This window comes from Mandrillus leucophaeus, unplaced genomic scaffold (genome assembly GCF_000951045.1).
Source record: "Mandrillus leucophaeus isolate KB7577 unplaced genomic scaffold, Mleu.le_1.0 Scaffold130, whole genome shotgun sequence".
In the NCBI taxonomy this organism is placed as follows: domain Eukaryota; kingdom Metazoa; phylum Chordata; class Mammalia; order Primates; family Cercopithecidae; genus Mandrillus; species Mandrillus leucophaeus.
Window position 1 is genome coordinate 3,247,430 of NW_012101255.1, and position 5,797 is coordinate 3,253,226.

At 37.0% G+C, this 5,797-nt stretch overlaps 1 long non-coding RNA gene across 1 annotated transcript in view; it reads left to right on the plus strand.

Moving 5' to 3' along the window:
• Positions 1-4,660, plus strand: part of LOC105534099 — a 43,299-nt gene extending 38,639 nt beyond the window's left edge. Inside the window, exons 2-3 of the long non-coding RNA XR_001005212.1 lie at positions 3,296-3,352; positions 4,416-4,660. This is a non-coding gene — a long non-coding RNA (uncharacterized LOC105534099). The remainder of the gene's footprint in view (positions 1-3,295; positions 3,353-4,415) is intronic.
• Positions 4,661-5,797: the final 1,137 nt, after the last annotated feature.

The window sequence follows — 5,797 nt, forward strand, 5'->3', positions numbered from 1 at the left end:
GCCTTGGCCTCCCAAACTGTAGGGATTATAGGCGTGAGCCAGCATGCCCAGCCAGTTTTCTTTCTTTATGATTTTTCTTCATACGAAGGTGTAGAGTGTGACGTTTTCTATATACTTTGAATTTCTTTAAAAAAGGCTATTTTTTTATAGAAAAAAAGTCAAACCACAGTATATTTGTGTTTTTAAAATAATACAATACTTTCTATTAAATTGATTATATTGTGTATTGCACAATACTATTTTATAATTCTGCTGACTCCTAGTAATGGATCTACAACCCTGTGTTGAAAGAAGACTGTCTTCTCATGAAGAACCAAAACGATAGAATCTCATACAATGGACCTGTGCCTCCAAGTACATTATCAGTGACTTCTGATTTTTGTGGTATCTCTAGTCAATGAAACTACAAAGTGAGATCATTTGGAACTTACGGAAGGCTAGATAAGAGAGAAAGCAAAACTTCAAAATATGAGACTGGTTTAGTCAAGTCCAAGGGACCATGAACTGTTTGGGACTCAGAAGGAAAAAAGGGGAACTTGAAAGTGACTATAATAAATAGGCCCCAATCTACTGTTTCGAGATTGGCTTCTACTTGATGGGAAAATTGTGGTTCCCCAAAGTAAAGACAATAAATTTGATTAAGGGATCTGCCTGGAAAAGGGAGTGTACTCTGACCTCTGGGAGAGGGTTTTGCCTCACCACATGCTATGTGTACACTGGATGAGTAATATTTATTATTGAGCCATGTGATGGAACGACGAACAAAGGTTGTTCCTGGTCATCCTGTGTCTATCACTGCAATTGCTCCTCTTGTAAATGTGATATATTGCTGGCCACCCTCAGCTGTTTTTGAAGCAGAAACAAATGCTATTTTGTAAATAGAGCTTAGAACCCCTGGACATGTACTAGGACAGCTTATCAAACATATTGCATGTTCACTCTCGTGCTCAGTTGCAGAAGGATCTCCCAGGACTTCCTTCGCCATGGGGCTATGCTTTGATTGGCTGTGAATGATGTCATCACACTGTTTACTTTTTTTAGTGAAGGCAAAGATCTGAATGTGATATGCATGGGCACACGTTAAGTAATGGGAGAAACTCTACCCATAGATTTCGAGCCATGTTGTACTCATTTACTATGAGCCTATGATGTGACAACTCGGTAAAACACAAATCAATTGTGTGTCTTTTGGTGATTTACAACTTTTGGAAGTTTCTGTTTGTCTTGGATGCTTCCTCTTGGACTATCTTTGTAAGTTTAGTATTTGGGTCCTACTGTTAACAAACTGATTTTTTTCTGCAAACATAGGGCAATCTGCTAGGCACAATTTGAAATGAAATTTACAGATAAAATTCTGCCTTGACAAAATTTTAAGACAAATAGGCTTTGTTTGTCATTGACAGTTGAATTGACAGGTCTTTGCAACTCATTTATACAAAGCAGAACGTGTCTGGGAGAAAAGATATTTGACTAGGTGGTATAAGAAAATTATTAATGCATTTCTTGAGCTTAGAGAAGATTGGATTCCTCTCTGGCATTTCTAGGGAGGTGGGAAAATGTTCAGTGTTAAGGTCAAAAATAACTGATTAAATCATAGAATTGAACGTATGCAATACTGGTCAGCGGATGTCATGGAATAGACCAACAAATTTTCAGGAGGGATGAATCCTACCAAAATGTCTTCAAAGTTTTGGGGTTTTTTTCTAAGTATGATTTCATTCTGCTCTATGCCAGGTATATTCCAGAAATTTGGGTTGCACAGTTAAAATAAGAATAATAATATTTTTACAATTATTTTTATTATAATTTGAAGGTACAAAGGTACAATGTCCAATAAAAAGCTAAGGGCTCTAGTTAAATAAAAACTAGGCTTAAGAACCCAAGAGGGCATCCTGAGGCAATGTCAGTTTTGGACATTTAAGGCTTTCATATCCTCATTAATCCATCCACAAGATAAGCCTAACAAATATTTGTTGATGCTGATGAGGGCTATTTCACATGATTTCAGCATATTCATTAGAAGCATCTACATACCAAAACATTCCTCGAAGCTGATTCTTGATTCATTGACAACTTTGGCTGCTACCACGGGATTTCCAGAAGTTGCATTGTTCTTTCTGGGCATTCAGCGTAACTCACTCACTTGAAACTGCTTTCGTGGACAAAACGTGTTTCTAGGTCTAAGGTGAGAGAAAAATAAATAAATGAATAAGTAAAAGAATTAAATGTGTTATGCTTTTATTATAGCACACTGATTTTCTAAAAGGCTAAATTATATTATATAGATAGATATAATTTTGGGTTCTCGTTAGAATGTATATTTGTCTAGAACCTATTAAACTTCTTTAAAAGATTTGTAGGCACTATCCAAAAATTCTCTAAAATATTTAAAATCTTGAACTTAGATAAAATTGTTGTAATATTTGTTTAAAGTTAGGAAGTTCTGTAAGGGGTTGTAAATTGCCAGCCTGCTCTGTGCTTTGCAGAATCACAGCTTGAACAGGGCCACGAGGACTTCAGGATGATCTATGACCCACAGCATCCATTCTGTTGTCAGACACTGCCTATGATGCAGAACTTACCTTTCATGATAAGCCTTCCACCTTTATATGTCTTTCAGAGGAAATTTATTTGCTTGGCCTTGGGTTACAGGTTTAACTTTTCTGGGTCTCAGTTTTTTCACTTGTCAAGGTGTTCAGTCATTTTTGAATTTCTACTATGGGTCAAGCAATCCCAAATCCCAGATATTTTCTTGTGGGGGCTGGAGGAGGACCAAGGCAGGGTATACATAAGCAGAAAAATGAAATGAAATAATGTGCACAGAAGTTTTAGGCATTAGGAAAAAAAGTTAGCTTTCCCAGGGGAAAGGCTGGAACATTAACAGTTATGAAGACACTATGGTGAGCCATTTAATAAGGGTCAAGGAATTCTGAGGACACTGAAGAGCACTGGGAACATCACTATTTGATTCTTTAGCAGCTCCTTCCCCTCCAAGCTCATGAAGCTGATTTTCCTTAAAAACAGGTTAGTGGCTCTGTTCTCTGGATCAGGATTTCACCCTAGGTACTCCTATCCACTCCCCCCGCAGTCCCCTAGACTGTACATGCCCATGAAAGCAGGGACCCCATCTATTTAGTTCATCTTTCATTCATATCACCAAACCAAAACCTGACATGGAGATCCAAATAAGTATTTGCCAAATAAAAAAATACATGGACCATATCCAGAAGGTAAAGGGGAGCTACTACAGGAAGTTACACAAAATAGTGACATGCTTTTTCTCTTCCCTCATTAGGCCACCTGGAAGCATAATTCTGGTAGCAATGGGGACGTGGGTCAAAGGGTACTTGAGGTAAGGAGGCCTTGTAGGATGGTATTGCAATAATTCAAGCAAGGAGTGATAAGTAGGTGAAATAGGGTGATTCCAAGGATACTTGGGTTAGCCTTGATGGCTTACTGGCCATCTGTATCATTTGGATTAGCATCTTGTTATTGACAATTGAAAATATCCTAACGAAAACAGCTGGAGCTATACATTTGGTAGTCACCGGCCAGTGGGTGACTGCTAAAGCCAGGGATGTTACAGAGACTGCCTGGGAAAGGTAGGTTGAGAATGGAGTTCTGTGCACTTTATGTTTGTGATTGCATTCAATTCTGAATTCTAGCCTGTGACCCAAGAGGCCCTAAAGCATCAAGGCACATCTTCTTCCACTTAGTTTGAAGGTTATTGTGTGGAATGAGTGAGATAATGTAATGTGCTTAGCACATAGTATTCAATAAAGGTTACCTGGCATGATTATGAATAATTTAATATATAATTTATAGCTAATGATGGAAATACACCAACATATGTGCTTATTTAATTTTTCTTCTGCTTGCTTTAATTTGCCCCTCACTTCCAAGCAGAACGTTCCCCCTCCCTCCCTCTCTTTCTATCTGCCAGGGACAACTTAACCATTAGACACAGTGGACCTGGTGCTTAGGCCCACAGCACTTTTAGGAGCACACAAAAATGTTTTTATTTCTTTCAAAATCAGAAGAAAAAGATGAACTTTCAGGTGGAAGAAAATATTTTTATACATAATGTAAGTGTATTCATCTTCATTCCAATGCAGTAGTAAAATAGAAATTTCAATTTTTTTTCCATGGAGAAAGAAGCCCACAAAAGTCAGGATGCAGCCCTGTTGCCTTTCCCCTTTGAGTTGCTGTTTTTCTCTCTTTGTTACTCTCTCCATCTTCATCTCCTCCTTGCCTTCAACCCACTCTTTACTGTTGTAATTCCTAGCACTCTTCTACTTCTAGCATTATTTGGCCTATATCCATATGACTCCTTCATATTAAGTGAAAAAATAAAATAACAAAAACTAGCATTTTCCTTGCATTGGTTTTCCTTTCCTGTGTCTTTAATTTCTCAGGTTATCAGCTTTCAGAGTGAAAACACATAATCCCTGTTAGAGTGGAAGACTTAAAATCGAGTTTGAGACACACCTTCTGAAACTGCAGCCTCTTGGGAGCCTGATTACCAGTGAAGAGTGTTGCTGCTTTGCATTTTTCACACTTGAACACAGTGAAGAAGATGAACATTAATTAGGATTATAATGCCATGAAGGCTTACTGTGCTGTGAGAACTCACAAGAAGGAAAATGCCATTTCTTTTTTTTTGGATGCAATTCTGAGTGTCATGTATGTATTAGTTCTTGGGCCCAAGCCAAGTTACTTTAGGGGTGATATACAATCTGTTATTTTTAGATCATATTGGGTAAGGGTGTAGGCTATTATTTTAGGATAGTAAGAGAAGATAAGTTTGTCTAATTTTAGATGATCAAGTTTCCTAATATGAATTTTCCTTTAGAAAGTATTTTTGAAATGTTATCATTTATAGTTCAAGCTTATGGAGAACTTAATGTTGGAAGCATTCCTTAGTTCAAGGGGATTTCATGCCTGGGTGATTTTCGAGTTTGATTGTTTTCTAGCTTACTTGCCTGACTTAGGATCCTTACTGCTTCTTAAATTTCACAAATAGTGAGTTAAAGAAAAAAAGCAAACACACCAAAAACAAACCAATACTAAACTCCCTTCTCTAGCAACCAGACTGTCCTAGGGAGTTGTATGTAAAGTAAAAAAAAAAGTGGCAGGATTCCTGTTTCACAAATAACTTGAATTCTAATTATTTTTTAAAGACAGATTTAAAACAAAGCATTTTGTGAATAACATACAGATCATTAAGACTGTAATCGCTAAGCTCTAGTATATAATATAAGCCTCTATTTCACCACAAAAATTCACACTGATTACCCAGGATGATTTCCAGATGTTTACTCTCTGCATGTAATAAAATGTTGGTTAAAATTGTAACTTAGCTGCTATTAAAAAAAAACAAAAAACAAAAAAACCCTAAACTCTCAACAGACACATGAAATTTTCACCAAGACTTTGCCCCCATAGAGTCATCCCTCTCACGACAGAAATCTTCAAAAATCTCTGGCTTACTTAAACCCACTTTTAATTTTAACCAGGGAGAGAAAGTTGAACTATGAAAGGTGATGAATCGATCACTTCACATATATCAACTGGGGGGAAGTTTCCACAGAACTTGCATAACTAGAAAATTGGTACAAGTAAATTATTGGGTCTGTATTCACAGATGCGAAAGGGAATAGGAAAAAGATTAAAATGGCAGTAAAGTTAAATCTTCAGGGAGAATCAAAATATCATGGTAAAACAGGGTATGAATACTGTCTTTTTATGTGTCGGGAACTTGAAATTTGTGAAAATATGCAATGGATCCACTTGGAGC